This window comes from Struthio camelus, chromosome 12, assembly GCF_040807025.1.
Source record: "Struthio camelus isolate bStrCam1 chromosome 12, bStrCam1.hap1, whole genome shotgun sequence".
NCBI classification, from domain to species: Eukaryota; Metazoa; Chordata; class Aves; order Struthioniformes; family Struthionidae; genus Struthio; species Struthio camelus.
The window spans coordinates 8,200,229-8,217,517 of NC_090953.1; positions in this window are offsets into that span (position 1 = coordinate 8,200,229).

The window sequence follows — 17,289 nt, forward strand, 5'->3', positions numbered from 1 at the left end:
CAAAGCAATTAGGTGCCCACACTGAAATTTATTTTGGTCATCTAGCTGCCTAGGTTTACCTTAAAAACGCATACCTTGAAAATGTAGAAAAGAGGGTATACGTGAAACCTACTGAACAGTCTTCTGAACAAGCAGAACTGGTTTTCCTTGGACTCTTTCTGGAAATCTTTCTTTGGCTTCTGGTACCAGCAGCAGGCAAGAAGCACCCACATTGAGAACACCTGAGAAGCAATTTTGACTGCAGCAGCTGCTGAAGGCCTGCTTTATTATTACCCTCCCCTGAAAAGCTTCATCAGAAACTATTTGCTTTTCCTGAGCTGCTAAAGAAAATGCTAGACAAATTATGACTCTGTGCAGATGTGCATGTCTGAATCTCTCACATTCACTTGATATTTTGAAATCTATTGACAAATTATTTCCTATCTGCCTTTCACAGTTGCAAGGTGCATGAGATGAGAGAGTTTTTATTTCTTTGCAGGGCAGAACTGTAGTCACATAGATTAGAAAATATTACTGTTCCAAAAGTTTTTCCCTTCAGCTGTTTTACTGAATTTGATATTGAGGTACACTTAAAAAAAAATCCACATCAGAGATATGATTTTCTATTAACCCCTCACCCAAAACTTTTTCAGACACATTTACTTTCTTTTTATGGATTTCTACAGAATTTTTCTATAAAAGCTGAAGAAGTGTAGGCCAACTGAAAAGCAGAAATAAGCCATTTTTATAAATATTTCCTAATGCTCATTTAATTGTCCATTGCTTTTCCAATGATGAGGTTTTTTTCAAAATACATAATCAAGTCAGAGAAAGTTTCTTATGAGGCTCAGTGGATTACCTTATAGAGCCCTTCAATACTAGGCTTGAGTTAAACTCCAGCCCTACATGTTTCTAGTATACGCATCCAGAAGAAAAGGATTCCAGGAGCTGGTATTACACAGCCCTGAATGGAAAGCTGGCATTTAACAGGAACTGGCAGAGCAAATAAAATCATGCATTGTATTCACCAGACTCTGTGGAGTGAGTCTGCAGCACTTCTCAGCCAAGTCTGCCAGCAGATGAGCCTGTCTGTAAAACACTATCACTGGAACAAGCAGGGAAATGGAGACAGGCAATATTCATCAAACTTTCTGAAACTTGAAAAAAAAATCTGTCATATATGGAAAAACTTCAAGACATCCTTGCGGAGGATTTCATTTGCCTGTTCCAAATAGAGATGTCCCAGGTTTTGATCGCATGAATACTTAGTAGAGCAATATACAGAGCATTGCCATCAGAGTCTCAATTGCTATTTGTAATCAAACGCGACCTAATGCAACTCCGTTTGCTCTTCGGTGGGTCTTTTTTTTCTTCCCTAATATTTTCTCTCTTTCTTCCATTCTTGCTTTGCTGTTTATTGTGTCCTTTCAGGCATTAATTTCATTGCTACTACACATCATTTCCTGCTGACTGACATGTAATGGCAGTCAGGCCTGGATTTACACTTCCAGTTTAATAAAACCAGTGAGAATGAATTTGTTAAATCAATGCAAGGAAATGCAGGAGGGGAATTTCAAGGAGTTCTGGGTTCGTGGGCATGATTATATAGAGTGGAAATAATAACTTTGATTTCTTTTGATATGAACAATTTTGTTGTGATCTTCATGCAATGATGGCGGTGCTTCTTTATAATGACCCTTTTAACATTGGTGCCTTTCCTTACCGTTATGGTCACCTCGTACCAGTACCATCCTTCCTTCACTGCCCTCCCTGTCCAAGACATCTCTTTACCCTTCTTCTGTGCCAAGGTGTTTCCTTCTACAAATTCAGGGTTGTTTCAAAGAAAGCTTTTATAGATATTCAGGTCAGTGGGCAATTGTGTTCAGTGCAACGTAGAATGATCACACGTGACGTGTAAATTCAAGATCATCAGGGATGAAAACAAGACATGTTAAATCTCTAACTCATCTCCTCTTTGCTTTTGCTTTGTGAAACTTCAAGGCCTCCAACAGTTTCCTCTAAGAAGCAACTAAAAGTTGGTCCAGTATTCAGATGATCGATGTTTATTGTCTAGGATTTTATATTGAAGTCTGGAGTACTACTTAATTTCAAGGTCATATCCACATCTAAATCTAATGATTCAGGACAGCCTTTAGAAAGGGACCAATGTAGCAACAACTCCGTTCAGCGCTGGGGGCTAATGTGAGAAGCCTGATTTATTTCAGCTAGACTCGGTTCAGAGGCAACCCCAAAATTATTAATCTTAATGAGATAGTTTGGGTATTGATGCTTGTATCAGTGTTTGATGTTATTAATTATTGTATTAGGAATTCAGGGATGCAGAACTATCTCTAGTTGTTAATAGCTGTTGGAGAGTTATATGAAGTTATTACCATTTAAACTAGAGCATGATTTTACCAAAGTAGACAAATTTAGCTTTATGATTCCTTTCCTTCTCCCTGGTACCTTGTTTACTGGTGCTCTGTTGCACCTGCTCTTCAGTTCATAAGGATTCACCAAAGAACACAGTTTCATTCCTGTCCACATATCACTGTGTTGTAATGCTGTTATTTTTCTCTAAATTATATCCACCATTTGTGTAGTCCACTTGGGGACAAGCACAGAAATGCAGAGATGCTCCAAAGACTTTTTAATCTTCCTTAGATTCATCATGGGCTGACCCACATGCAAAGATTGTGGGGACATGTGTAAAAGGAACAATGATTTGACAGATAAATTTCTTGTCAGGCTTTCTTATGCCTATGTTTTTTTTAACTTATCCTATTTAAGTATTTGCCACACCCAATCCCATGGCAACTCCGTATACATATACATACAGATATACACAGGCGCACTGTTGCCAAGGCGTCAGCCACACACACACATTCTCTGTTGCTATGGTGACAACAAATGTTACATGCTTTTTATATATATGTGTGTGTGTGTATACATGTGTATATACACACTTGTGTGTGTGTGTGTATACACATCTGTTTTGGCTTTAGGCCTAAATTCAATAAGATAGTGGCACACATGTTTAAGTTGCAGTAATTTAAGACTGTGAAGCCTAAAGTGAACGCGGTGAAAGTTAGTTAGGCTTAAATTTTATGCATGCTTAAATTTTGGTTTTTGATGGGAACCTCAGTGCCCTAGTAAATCTGGGAGCAAGGACAGGCAGAAAGCCAGGGGCAGTCAGACCGTCTAGAGCAAACTAACCCAAATTGTCACGCTCCATCAAAGATCTTCCTATGCACCTCTCACACCACATGCAAATAGGGCCAAATCCCACAGTCTTAGAGCTGAGTAGTTTTACTGTGTCCTTCTCCAAAGAGTCTCACAAGTTAATGGGAGTTTCCTTGGCCATCTCTGAGTTATGCACAGCAGACAGTGTAAACACTTCTGAATTTTGCCCATAATGTAAAAAAATCTGTTCGATTCTGTTTTGGTCCAAATAGATATTGCCCTTTATCATTTGTAACTCCAATGTTTTCTCAGATAACTAAGCCAGTTTGCTGTTAGTAGCCATCACAAGGACAAGTCTTTCCAAGTTTATTAGGTGACCAAAAGAAATGGCCTTCATAATCAGAGGTGTCAGTAGCCTTCCATCTACTTCCCGTCTAATTCCCATGCTGCTGCCCAACACCAGGTTTCCTTGCAAGGCTGGTCACATATTACAGTGCTGACCCCATGGCAAGAACTTCTTTCTGTCTGGAGAACATCGATTCCCCCTGACCCCAGGCAGATATAACGACGACTGCGATGCACAGAGCGCAGTGATTACCCATGCAAGTGTCAGAAGCCCTGTCCACAGATTTATTTACTCTTTCTGCTTTTAATTTTGTCCTTGTTCTGCATTCTATAAAGGTCCCTGTCATGCTGCTAGGCCTTCCATGCCTGTTATTTATTTTATTTACTGGTGAGAAATGCAGAGGTGTATAAATCCATAAATAGCTAATGCAAGAAGTATTGCTGCTGCAACATAAATCTGGGTCTTTCTGCCTTTTGCATTGAATGAATGGTCCAAAGGGCCAGGCAGATCCACCCAAGTCTCCCAGGACCTGGTGACATTTAAATAAAACTTAGCGTTCAGTAGTAAGGGGGAAGAAGGGCGGGAAACTGAATGAGTTATGAAAATATAAATTAAGCTACACTACTATTGATTTACCAATGTCTGGGTCACATTAGCCAGTCAACGTGTCTCTTCGGAGAGCTTGTCTCGTTACTTTTACATTTATGTAAACTTATTTTAGTTAAAAAGGGCACAAGAAGGGAAAAATCAATTGAAACAGAGGATGGAGATTTAATTTAGCTTGGGGGAAATCTGATCAAGGCAGGAAAATGATGGAGATAAAAGTAACCCCTGTCCCAATGCAGAGAGAGAGGAGCTGGCTGTCTGATGTTCATTAAAACTAATTAACAGTGTTCTGCTCCTTGGAGGCCCTGGGGGGCGAGAAGGGTGGGATTTGTTGCTGTTTTAAGAATGAATTAGGCACACAGACCAAAGGAAAAGGGAGCCAGGGATTTTCATTCTTTTATTTTTAGAGAAGATGATGAGTTGAGAGATCTGGATTCAGACTGATAGAAGTGAGAGGGTTTAACTACAGATGTTTCTCACCTCAAAAAGAGCAGAGACTGACAAGGTTGTCGTAGTTTACCAGTAAAAGAGCAGAAGATGTCACTGAATGTAATGAGGAGGATAAAGTCTCTATCACAAGAACACTTGCAAGCCGGAATGAATCTGCAGCCAAACAAAGGAGGATGGTTTTGAGCCAGTTTACCCAAGAAAATGAGGTTTATACGATCCACTCTGCTTGTGTGACTGTCTGTTTCTTTGCCCATGGCTCCCTAAAAAACCTTAAGGCCACCGGCTGATTTGAACCAGATATATGAACAGACTGAAAGGTATTAAATTCCTAGAAGGAAATAGGCCAGCAAGAGAAGAGCGTGTGTTTGTGTTCAGGCTGATCCTAGGGCTGAACCTGTATTTCTTATTAGATGCCAGTGAATCAACATAAGACAGAGCTATTATTAGTGTCCCAGACATGGAAAAAGCTGCAGTCAACGCTATACTAGACCCAGGATAATCCAAACACCAGACACAAAATGGCAGGAAAGAGTTTTCATAAATTCAGCAACTCATATATCAACATGTGGCCTTATTTTCTCACCTATCACCAAGAAGTGTACTGCCAGGAAGCCTGTTTATGCCAGGCCTAAAAATATTGTGCATGCGCTCACTGCACGCAGGAGGAGGAAAGCCAGCCAGTCTGGGAAAGTTCAAGTTAACCAACAAATCTGCTTCCAAGAACATGGTAGGCAGCTCAGTAGAGCTGCCTAATGACACCGGCTTTGTTTGCTTTGGACTGAAAAGGAAGCTTCATTTTAAACTTCATCAGAGTTTTTGAGAGAGGGAAGAAATCAGTCTTTGCCAAATACAGAGAAAAAGTGAATTTTCAAAACTTGGAGGGGATCAGAGCTTAAACAAACAAACAAAAAAGTCACAGAAATTAAACCACGCAAATATACTAGACAGATTCCTCGTTCAGAAAACGGTGCCCAAGAACAAATAGTTCTTTGGCTGCTAAAACGTAACAGGATATTGGCAGCCTAAAGAAATCAAAAGAACCCTTGAATAAAGACGTTCTGCGTAGCCCATGTTGCCATGCTCCTGCCCTGTGCTCAAGATGTGTAAGGGCTATTAAGATGGTGATTGCTGAATGACTTACACAGTCCATTTTTCAAAAAACAACTTATGGTACAGCTATAAGGCTAATCTCAGCCATGGCATCAGACCCTGCAAACTGTTTCCATATGATGCCTGTTCATCACATAAAAGTAGTGTGGGTTCTCAGGCCGTAACATCGTTTACTACCTCCCCCGTCAATTTAGAGAGGAATCAAACAAGGTAACTTGCGCTGTTCAGTCTGGCATTCAGGAAAACCCAAAAGCAGGTGAAACAATGGGACAGGGAAGAAGTGGAAGATCGTGTTAGTGTGCTTCCATCTCTACCTCTAGCCATCTGTCCAAACCTAAATATCTAAGCTAGACTCAGACCTGAGAAGTGGGAAAGGGAGTGGGAGGCAGCAAGAGGCTTCTTGTACTGCACTTTGACAGCCTTAAAATTTGCCAAGCATTTCAACAAGCTACCTCAAAATGCACAAGCAGAGTGAAGCAAGTGCACAGAGCAAGCTCTCAACTGGACAGGTCAATCTCTCTTCAGTGATTCTATCACACTAAATTCAATTGTTAGTTCAGAGAGGTGGCACAGAGCTGAAAATTGAAGCTCAGCTACAGAAATTGGGTCTCAGGAAGGCAAGAATCAAACCAGGCACAGAGGGAAAAGAAAATCATTTCTTAATTATCTTCCCCTTTGGATTTTCTAGCTAAAGTCAGTATTTACCAAGAGATAACCCATGCATGGCTTTCTCTCCTGTGCATAAGAAGGCAATCCACTGGGGGCCAGATTTTGAAACCCCAGCATCCACGTATGAACTATGTTGCCAAGGAATCTCTTTCATGACTAATCTTGCTGGCTGTTCTGAAACAAGAAGGAGCCCTTCCCTCCTTGGGGGAAAGGAATCTCAGTCTAGGCCCTGGTTTGTACATATAAATCGTCTTGAGGGCAGTAGTTGGTAGACAGTTATTTCGTGTCATTAAGATGCCCAGGTACCAGAACTGGATAGTCAGTTGTCAGCAGAGTTGAAGATGGACCAGACTGAGAATAAGCAGCTCTCCTACCCCAGGTATTGCACAGAAGACCCAGCCACATTGTGAGCGCTGCAGGGTTGCTGCCATTTCCAGGACTGCAACCTACCTTGGGGCTGCTGTCGTTCTCTGGGAGCCAAGGTCATGGCTCATCCTGGCCCTTTGGAGCCAGTTCAGGTCACAGTGTGAGGAGTTCTGCTTTGTCCTATGCAGACGTAACAGTTCTCTCACAGGCTTTTCTGCACCAGAAAATATTCAAACAAGAGAAACTCTGAATTCCTTCTTTTCTAGGAGTATTGGAATTACCTCACTTCCCAGCCTGGGCAACTACTTGCAGGCACAGCAGAGGTTATTAGTAGTACTTACAACAATAAGTATGCGTTGTATTTTAAAACACCATGCTTGAAACATTCTGCAAAGAACCAATATTACAGTAATAAAAAACAATTTAGAAATGATCATCAAGATGGCAAACCAACATAGATGAAAACTAAGAAGTCAAAGGGCATCTTCAGAAGGAAGGGAAGGCTTCCCTTTAGAATGCAGCCATGACGCAGAAAATGCTTATTCAAAATTAACTTTCACCTATTTCCATTTCCCTTCAAGAAAAATGTATGCTAGAATTTATGTGCATTAGAATGTAAAGAGCAAACGCAGCTGCAGACTCTTGATTGTTCTGAGGTCTGGTTAGCTGTAGTTAATCACTACATGATCTTACACATATCTAACAGGCTGATGATGGAATACACAAATATCTCGACTGAGTCAGGGTTGAATCCCACAAATGTCTTCTGTTCTCTTGCAAGTGAGAGATCAGGATTCTCACAGACTTGAGCCAGTAGTTATATTACTACCAGCCAGTTTTACTGGGTATGACCACATAGCCCAATACAGCAACACACAGAGAGAAGCAGGATAGCTCTCAAGTATCATAGACACTTGCACAGGCACAATTTACCATGCTTCTTAGGTTTCCATGACTGTACTGATTCTTATAACAATCAAGACTTTACATTAAAAGCTATTTTTTAACAAAAGGATCTTTTTCACTGGAAGGAAAAATGTTCAAGATATATCTATGTTTTCTTTCAAAGTCTAGGAATGTTACTGGAAAATTAACTGAAGTCCCAAATTTATTTGCTAAAAAAGAGAATATTTTAGTCTTCATGTGGAAAATATTAGCCAGTGACTGCCAGAATTTCAGCTTAACACAGAACAGAAAAGAGCAATTAAAATGTCTTTTGCAAGAAAATCAAAATTTCACTATTAAAAACATATTTTTGACAAAAAGAATTAAAAAAAGTTTTATTTTCCTATTTGATGGTTTTTTTTCCCTCTTTCTACAAGTTATTTTTACCAGGTCACTGATACAACCTATGTTCCTGTCATCCTCTTTCAGGTGAACTTTGCAATATAATCTTGACTGCTTTTGACCACTCCGGATCATGCCCTCCTGTGGTGGCACCGTAGAATTCGATAGGTATACCTGATGTCTCTTGGCCTGACCTACAGCTGACCCTACCTCGGTATGTCTGTTGGCTGACAGTTTTCTGCCTAGCGACTGGACGGTGATTGGAGGAAACAGCTAGCTGTCAAATCCCACGTGAGCAGGGCAAGTGGCACCTGTCCGTCAAAGAACATTCGAGAACATGCTGCAATCATCCTAAACCTGCCAGAGCCACCACGTAATAGTATGACCACATCCCCAATTCGATCACGGCTATAAAAAACCGCCGGGGGCTTCCAAACCTTGAGATTGCCTCATTGGATGCCCCCGGTCTGCCGAAGCGATGGAACTGCCCTCGGATCGGGACGCTGCCTGAGGAATTCCCGCTGGGATTTAAATCTCTCTTTCCATGGTTGCGTGACTGTTATTGTCCAATCTATAGAAGTAAAGCTTCTTTGTTAAAGGAGATTGTGATTGTCCAAACTAGGGAAATGATATCTTCCTTGCTCTTTATTGCTTTTCCCGTTTGAGAGTAGCTACTTACCCTTTTGTCTGTTATTTTGTTTCTGTTCCTTTCCTTGTGCCATAACATATGAATATATGTAAATAATTAAAATATGTAAATAGTTATATGTAACCTGTTTAATGATGCTTTTAAACTGGTTTGGTACTCAGTCCTTCTGTGACGCTTCCCAGTGTTGCTTTTTCCCTACAAAGGCTCACACCTTCAAATTGAACTCATATTGACAAGCCGTGGGGAGCCCCTCAAGGCAGCATGGGCCTGAGGACCCCCCAGACACCGATGCAGCCAGTGTGGTGCTCTGTCGTTTTGTCAGCAAAGCAATCCTCCCACCAGTGCCGAGCATTTTCTAAGGCAGTTTTTACATCAGTTTTTACATGAAAGGTGGACTACGCTACACTATTCGTGGAGCTGAAGAACAAAATAAATCATTAGATATTCTGGTCAAACTTCTTATGTCAGATACCTATAAATTTCATCTAGTTAAGCTGAACTAGGTGTGCAAACTGTCATTTGGTTAATGTATATCTTCCGAAAGGACATCCAGTCTTGTTTCAAAGACCTTGAAAGATGAGGCACCTGTGACACTAAACTATTCTGCCGGCTATCTACTCTCCTTGTTTAAGTTTGTCTTGCATTTAAATTTAATTTTTTGGCATTATGACATTCATTCTTTTTCATATTTTCTCCAGAACCACACACAAAAATCTAGTAGTCATCTCCATTGTTCAGCTTTCTTTTGGTCCTAATATACCTTAACATTTCTGAATTTTGCCAGCTATGGATTTTTTTCCTGAATGTTTCCATTCTTTCATCAGTTCTCCACAGTTCTTGATGTGGTGGTTGTCCGGATCCTTACTTTCCACATGTAACACAGTGTGTGTATACATATATATATATATATATACACACACACACACACATACCCATATATTTATATACGTATGCTTAGTTTCTAGCATCTGGCACTGAAGCAGCATGGCAGTTAAGCCAAGATGTCTTTATTCCTGACTGCTGGGTTGTGGCTCTGGACCCATCTATATGAGGCAGCGGGAGCTAAATATAACCCTCGATGTTAGGAGCTTCAACCTGATTTGCATCTGCTGAATTGTATCTCATACTTCTGGGGATTACACTAGCTGTTCAGTAACGTTGCAGAGAATCTCAAAGTCATTAGCAAGGTCTCTTCTGGAGGTAACCAGTAATGGTCCTTTGTGAGCCAGCAAAGGCACTTCTGAGTTTAGAGAGAGGACTGTTTCTCCTCCCCTCATCCAAATGGCTGAGTGCGTTTCTACATTTAATGGCTTGATGAGTGAGACAGAAGAGCCGGCAAGCAGAGCCAGGCTTATCATGTGGTGCTGGAGATCACTGACCAACAAGCCACAGGTCCCCAATGCAACATTGTCAAAAGCAATGTTCCCATTTAGTCACTTGCACTCAGTGTCTTTCAAGCCTCATTGAACGCCAAAAGCGGTAAAGAAGTCTTGGCGATGAATATTACCTTCATCTCCAGGATGGAGACGTTTAGAGGATGTCATTGCCATCACTCTGACTTGGGTCATGGTGAACTAACTGCTGTCAATCCCATGATGAAAACAGGACAGAGGAGTACTGTTAACAACAGGCAGCCGTCAACACTTCGGAGACTCTCTTCTGAAACGAGGCCGTTCAGTTGTCTCTAAATCTTGTGCTGGGTGTGCATCTTGCTGTGAGCTGCAGGTCCCTTGGTGTTAAGGGCTGCCCAGAGCAGTGAGTGGTACAGCAGCCGCCTGGACCCCAGCAGAGGGTGACAGCTGTACAGACATCATTACTTCCCGGCTCCTGCTGCTCTACACGAATTACTGCTCCTAGCTACAACTGGCTTTTTATTTTAGTTTAGCTTATATGCAACATAATTTCCCCATGAAGGAGGGCTGATTGTAAATCCAGATGGAAATGGAACAGTTTGCATGAAATGCACTTTAATTAATTAGCTAAATGTTTGCAAAGTGCTTTGAAGATGTGAAACACCATACAAGTGTTAAGCAGTAATAATAATAAAATAACAATAATTAATTTCCGCAGGAACAGGAAGCATGTGTTCAGCACATGCCCAGAATATTCCTATCCCAGAGCAAAAAAAAAAAAAAAAAAAAACTTCACCTCTGATATTTTATTGAGAACTGAATACTGCAGTAAAATAAATGCATTCTTTTATTCATCCATGGAGACTTGAGTTTGGATCTAGTTTAAAATTAAAATAATGGTCGAACTGACCATTAGTCTGTGTGATAGAAGAGAAGTATACTTTAGAGCAGTTAAGCACCAAGGGGCTGTTTAAATGAGGAGGCATCTGAAAAGGTGGCCAAGTATCTCATTGTCTTTCAGTTTCCTTTCCTCAGGAAACCAGTATAGCCCAACAATGGTGGCTTAGAGTGTCGGTGTCGTCCTAATTATTAACTAGGAAGAGTTGGGTGAACACATGGACTGTTATTTATGCATTTACAAAGTGCTCCTGGCTGGAATCTGGGAAAAGCTGCTCCCCACCCTCAGAAGAGGTGTTTGTTTCAGTGCTTGCACTCGCTTACATTTGCTTTCTGCAAACATTTAGAGAAGAAGTTAGTGAGAAGAGGAAGCCATTGCAAAGTCTAACGCAAATATGCATTTGCCAGAGGACTTTGCTCTGGAAGTACTTGAACAATGTCCTGATGGTTCCATGGGCCCCAGAGGTAAATCTTCAGCTCAAGTGCCAAGCTTTCTTGTGCTGTATCAACAGAACTTCATTTGCCAGAGGAACTGAACTGGATTGTCCTCTGTTTAAGAGAGGGAGATGACAGTACAGTCTTCCCTCAGCTTTGCAACAGACTTTCACTTGAAACTCTCAAGTTTATGAACTCACCCGTGACATCTCACAAAGCACATCTGCTTGTTCAGGTCACAGCAGAGACTGAAGGGTAGGTTAGAGAAGCTCTGAAGATGGTCAGATTTTAAGTCTTGCCTTTTTCATGCCTTATACAGTATATAACTGCACAGATGAATGGTGAAAGTTTAATCGGTAGTTTATACCCTCAGCACCGGGGACTTCAAAGCTGCAGAGATAACGTGAGGAATGAAAGAATGATGCAGATTAATGGAAAAGAGTAAATTAATGGAAAACTTTTTCCCGTGATGTTCATTTGCTCGTATGGCAAGGGTGTACTTTCAGAGTGGAATCAAACTCATTAAGTGGTTTTGATGGATATGAAAGAGAGAGGAAAGCATCATTTATCACTTGGACAAGCTTCACACAGCAGAAGAATGGCTCCCTTATGCTAGCAGAGCTACAGGAAGTGTTATCACTCCATGAAGCCTGCATGATGGTTCTCCCTTCCCGTACTGGGCATACACACATAGAAGTAAGGCATTAAACTTCTCTCCAGAGCCTGGACTCATAAATTTACTTTTAATCAATCTCAGAAATACAGATTTGAGAAGGAAAGAGACTCTACTACCAATTCAACCAAGAAGAAATGTTTTGAGCATAGCTGAGATTCACAAGTCTAGTAGAATTTCATGATGAAAACAGCTGTTTTATTCCAGGTCCTGTTGTGTATAGTATAATATCATGTAACGAGAGGCACTAAAATAAGAGATTTTAACAAAGCCAAAGTGGACTCTATCTCTGTATTTATAGGCAACTGGAGCCAGAACGAACTGTTCTAGATGCATCCATAACCTTGCCATGAAAGCTGAGAAGATATGCAATCTCCAGCAGAAAAAAACAACAAGGAAGCATTTAAAAGAATTTCACATTTTTGAGGCCAGTCATTGCCCTTAAGCAAAACCTCAGCTCTGCTCCCAAAACTGGAGGAATATCTGACAATCATCCATGAGAATTTTATTGAAGATGCCTGGAGTAAGAAGAAAGAGCTGAAGATTTTGAGCACGCAAAACTAAGATCACCTTATGCTGACCCTGAATTCATCTTGGTTTTTACAGAGAAGCAATGGAAAATTTGAAGTCTCCACACAATCCGGAAAGCACTAAGTGAATAAAAAGAATGGGACTGACCTGCTGAAACGGACCATTATGTTAGTGAAAAATTCCCACCTATGGACTAAAGGATTTGGCCCATAGAAATCCAACTTGTATTTGCAGAGCTGTTTACTGACCTTTTCTATAAGCCAACATAGTCATTAGCAGTAAGATCAAAGGCCTGATGAATGTCTGATGCGAAGAGAAAAGAAAAGGCTTCAGGCTCTTTCCCTTAGAGACTGATGAACACTCATTTCCAGTTAATTTAATAGGATGTATGCTGAAAAAGGGACTCCCATATACAAGAGATTGTGTCCAATGTACTGTATTTTCTCTGCCTAAGTGGTCGATCTGTTCTACTGAGTCTCTTATGTTAACAGATACCAAATATTATGTTTGTCAGATGAACGTACCTCTTCAGGGGCTCAATTGGCAAGGCACTGAATGCTCTACGCTTCAGATATCAGATATTCTCAACACAACGCAGATTCAGGATGGATATATAAACTTACTGCCGCGTGCAGAGACCTTGCTGGCTCGAGACAGACCAGAAGAGAGGACCCAAACTTCCAGTGGAATAAAAAAATCAGTAAAATTTCACTGATTTCAGTGGAGTAACAGTAACTGTGAAGCAGACTTCCTTATCTTGCACTTCCTTGATTTTTCAAGTACATTTACACATACCCCTGAAGTGAAATCTTATAACCCTGACTAGGTCTTTAGTTTTATTATGTTGGTAAGGAGAAGTTAGAGGAGAGCTTCCCTGCATTAAATACAGAAATGTTCTTATGTATGGGCATAGAGATATTTGCTAGCCTAAACTCCTCCATATAAAAGTAATTCTCAGTAAAATAAATGTGAATAAACCAACTTCTTTAAAAAGCTTTTTGTTTCATTCCCACTTGTAAAATAATAATCTGTTCCTATATATAACGACTTTGGAAGGGGCGTATTGAAAGGCAAGAGGGAAAAAGTTCATAACACTCAACACATTTTGCATGTGTCAAGTAAGTATAAGAAAATTTTATTTCCAGGAGGCAGCAGCCAGTGCTTGAGCCCAGGTAGCTATATGGCTGTGACCAATTCCGTTAGAATTCTGTCCACTGGGACGTTATTATAATGATCATCTAAACCTGTCGGCTGTTAATTTGTTGTGCTTTGCGGTATGTTGAGGAAGGCACAATGAAGGAATAAAGTGCTTGGAGAGAAATTGGGCACTTAATTACACGTTGTAGCACAATGCAGTTACAAAGTTGAATATTTCAGACACTCTCTGCTTTTGATGGTTACCATCAACATACAAGTTCTTTGTAACTGCATCATTTCTTCAGCAGTGGATAAAGAATCAGACAAGACGGGAGTCTTTCGCTTTCATACATTCTCTGGCCTTACTTCTTTTGTCAAACCCATATGTGAAGCTGGAATTTGGGTAGATCTGTCCTCTAGATCCATTGAGCAGTGTCAGCTCTAGGAAGAGGACTGTTCTATATTCTTTCAGGAGCTAAACAAAGGCCAGAAAAGCATTGTTAATCTTTGCCAAAGTAGTTGGCACAGTCTGGGCAATGAAATGGTGCAATGCTTCTTTGTGCTATTAAAACCTTCTACAGGAGTAATGGCAGAAAGCCTGTCCACTTACCTCTGCAGAAGATCTGAAAGGAGACATGCTCCCAAGAGTGCTGTTTGCCAGAGGAAGCTGCAGCAGCTGTATCTGTCCTAGCTCCTCTTACAAATTTGTCCTTGGATCTGCAGTCTTTTCCCCATGACTCAAGACATTACCAGCATCTTAACTACTCCAAGGAAAGCATGAAGTATGTCTATTGTAGCAGCTGCTGATCGCAGAAAGATTAACTAAATTTTTGCCATAATTAACATGCTCCCTCTTTCCAATCATATGGCTCTCTAGATTTATATGAAAACAAAGCCTACAATAAAATAAGCTCAGATCATAAGTTAGTGAAATTGAGGCTGGCATCAGCTGCCTTAGCTTTGCCTCTCAGAGGTGAAGCAAAAACAGGAAAAACAAGGGAAGTACATTTTCTTTCCATTATTGTGTCTAACAAGGACAGGCTTTGCTCACGCACATGTGTTCGTGCACGTGCATGCAGTGTTACTCTTTAATAACAGAGTTTCTGGCTTGGTCTCAAAGCTAACATACATCAGAATACCAGGAGCTTCTCCAATACTTGTTTATGGACTATGAATAAGATTGCACTTACTCTGATGAGCCTTCTATTAAGCCATCTTTCGTAACCATGAGATGGACCGTCTCACAAAGAAAGGACATAGTCATACAAGAGGATTTGTCAAAAGAAGCCAATGTATCACTCTGAACATGCCCATGACACAACCAATGCCTATTTGTCTCCCTTCTGTCTTTAAAAAAGAGAAAAAGTAGATTAAATTAATTTCTTTCCCTTTTTATCTGCTCACTGAGCAGAAACTGTGCTGATAGGAAGGCAGAGATAGCAGCTGCTCTGCAACTCTCTCCACTTATCTTTCTTAGGTCCCAAATCAGTCAGGTGCTTTTGTGCATGCTTAACAATAAGCACCTGCTTAAATCCATCCTTATGCAGTGAAACATTAAAAACTCATGGTAAGCCCCACTGATACCAAGTGAAGTTAAGCACAGCTAATGTCATGCTTAAGATTCAGGTCAGATGAGTAGGGCTTTGTCAAATCTTTATGTGGCACTGGATGCCTTAGCAACACAGACCTAAAGCACATCCAGAAAGCAGGTTCTTGCTCTTAACTACCATGAACAACTGCAAATACCTTAAGGCGTAGTTAAGAAAATATACCTGACTTCAGATCTTTGTTACTCACAAGTAAAAGTTCAAGGAGCGTTAGAGAAGAAGGATTGTTTGGCTCTCATAGTCAGAAAAGCTCTGAGGAATAAATGTGCAAAGATATTGCTTTTAAAGTTCTCAAGATAGCAGTTTGACATAGCTGCCATAAAACCCAGAAGACTTCCATGTATTTCATTCTATCTGCCTAAAAAAAAAAAAAAAAAAAAAAATTTACAAGTTGCAAGGCCCTGAAGGCAACTCAAGGATACTGTTTTGTTTCCACTGAGGATCCCAGTGAAAAAACCAATGTCTCATTTACTCTCCTGATCCATCAGGACTAACAGAGATAACTCATTGCTAACTCAAAGAGTTCATTTGCAAGTCAACAAAGACAAAAATAACCTCCTAGAGGTTATAGTGGGCAGACTATGAAAAGGCCTATACTAAAGTACACGAGTGAGGACTCCAAACTGTATTCACAAACTGTGTATCCTCAGGAACATAAAATAAATAAAATCATTTGTTTATGATCTGGAGAAAATTTGTCTGTAGAATTTGTAAATGCCATCTGTTCCCCAAAAGTTCATCAACCATCACACAAATGGAGTGGCGTGCCTAATGGGAGGTGTCTAATAGGCGGCTGAAGAGAGCAAGGGGAACAGCTCGGCCTGTAACTATTAAAAAGTGGCTTTGTTTGAACTGCCTGGCTGAACCGCCAATGGCTGAGCAGTTAGAGGGCTCAAGACCTTTATTTGCAGATAGGTTTAGGACTCTTAACTCCATCAGTTTTCAGCATGCTAAAGTGGCTCTTTCTAACAAGCTATAAATTCAGCCTGATCTTTGGATCTGCTGGGAGCTTTGTGAAAGATCAAGCTAAAGCATGCAGAACGGAAGGTGTGCAAGAATGATAGAAAAGCAATAGATCTAGTGAGGGGGAACATTTCAATATGTATTTTCTTTTCTCTCGGACATAGCTGTAAGAACCAATATCACCGAAAAACACCAAAAAAAATCTTCTCACAGTGCAAGGATTTTCTCAGGCCAGGTATTCTGTGGAGGTAGCAAGATCCCAGGGCTCACTCTACCATTCACAGACAGCATGCTTCAGTATCACACTTCTTTCTATGTAGGAAGAAGTCCTACACCCTGAACAAGTTCCTGTGGAGCACAATTCCTCCGCCTCGCAATATACCCACCATGAGCTTGCCAGAGATGACTCTACATTGCACCACTCCCCCTGTTTTCAAAATATCTGCTGAGATATTTACATTTGGCTCTTACTACGTGTGAAATCTCTCCTTAGCCAGGGCCCTAGTAAAACAGCTCTGCTTCATTGAGACACACCACTGAAACTAAGAACTAGTAAAACAAGGGCTGAGGCAGGAGAAACAACCTTCACAGGAGGTGGATAACGATGACACAGTTTGCAAGAGATAGCAGACATCACCACACTCATTCAAAGCTCACCAGAGAGCTCATTGGTGAGTTCCCTCCACCACCTCTTTGCACGTACACAGCACAACAACTGCTCACACACAAAGCCAATGAATGACTGTATAGAAATAAACACACACATGCTAAAACCAAATCAAACCATGCTTCTCTTGCCACCTGGAAAAGGAGAGTTAGAGTATTTATTATTTTCTTATTTTTTTTAACCTGCACAGCAAATCATTAGGTCCAGTAATACTAGGATGCCAAATAAGAACCCATACAGAAAAGATGGAGCAATGTGAGGAAGATAAGAATACCTGAAAAAAACCTTAGTTTCTTTACACAGGAGGAGCTGCTATTTCATTTCAATGGCTGCTGAAGTTGCAGATTCCTCCCTTGGTCTCAGCAGTGATTTTCTTTCCTTA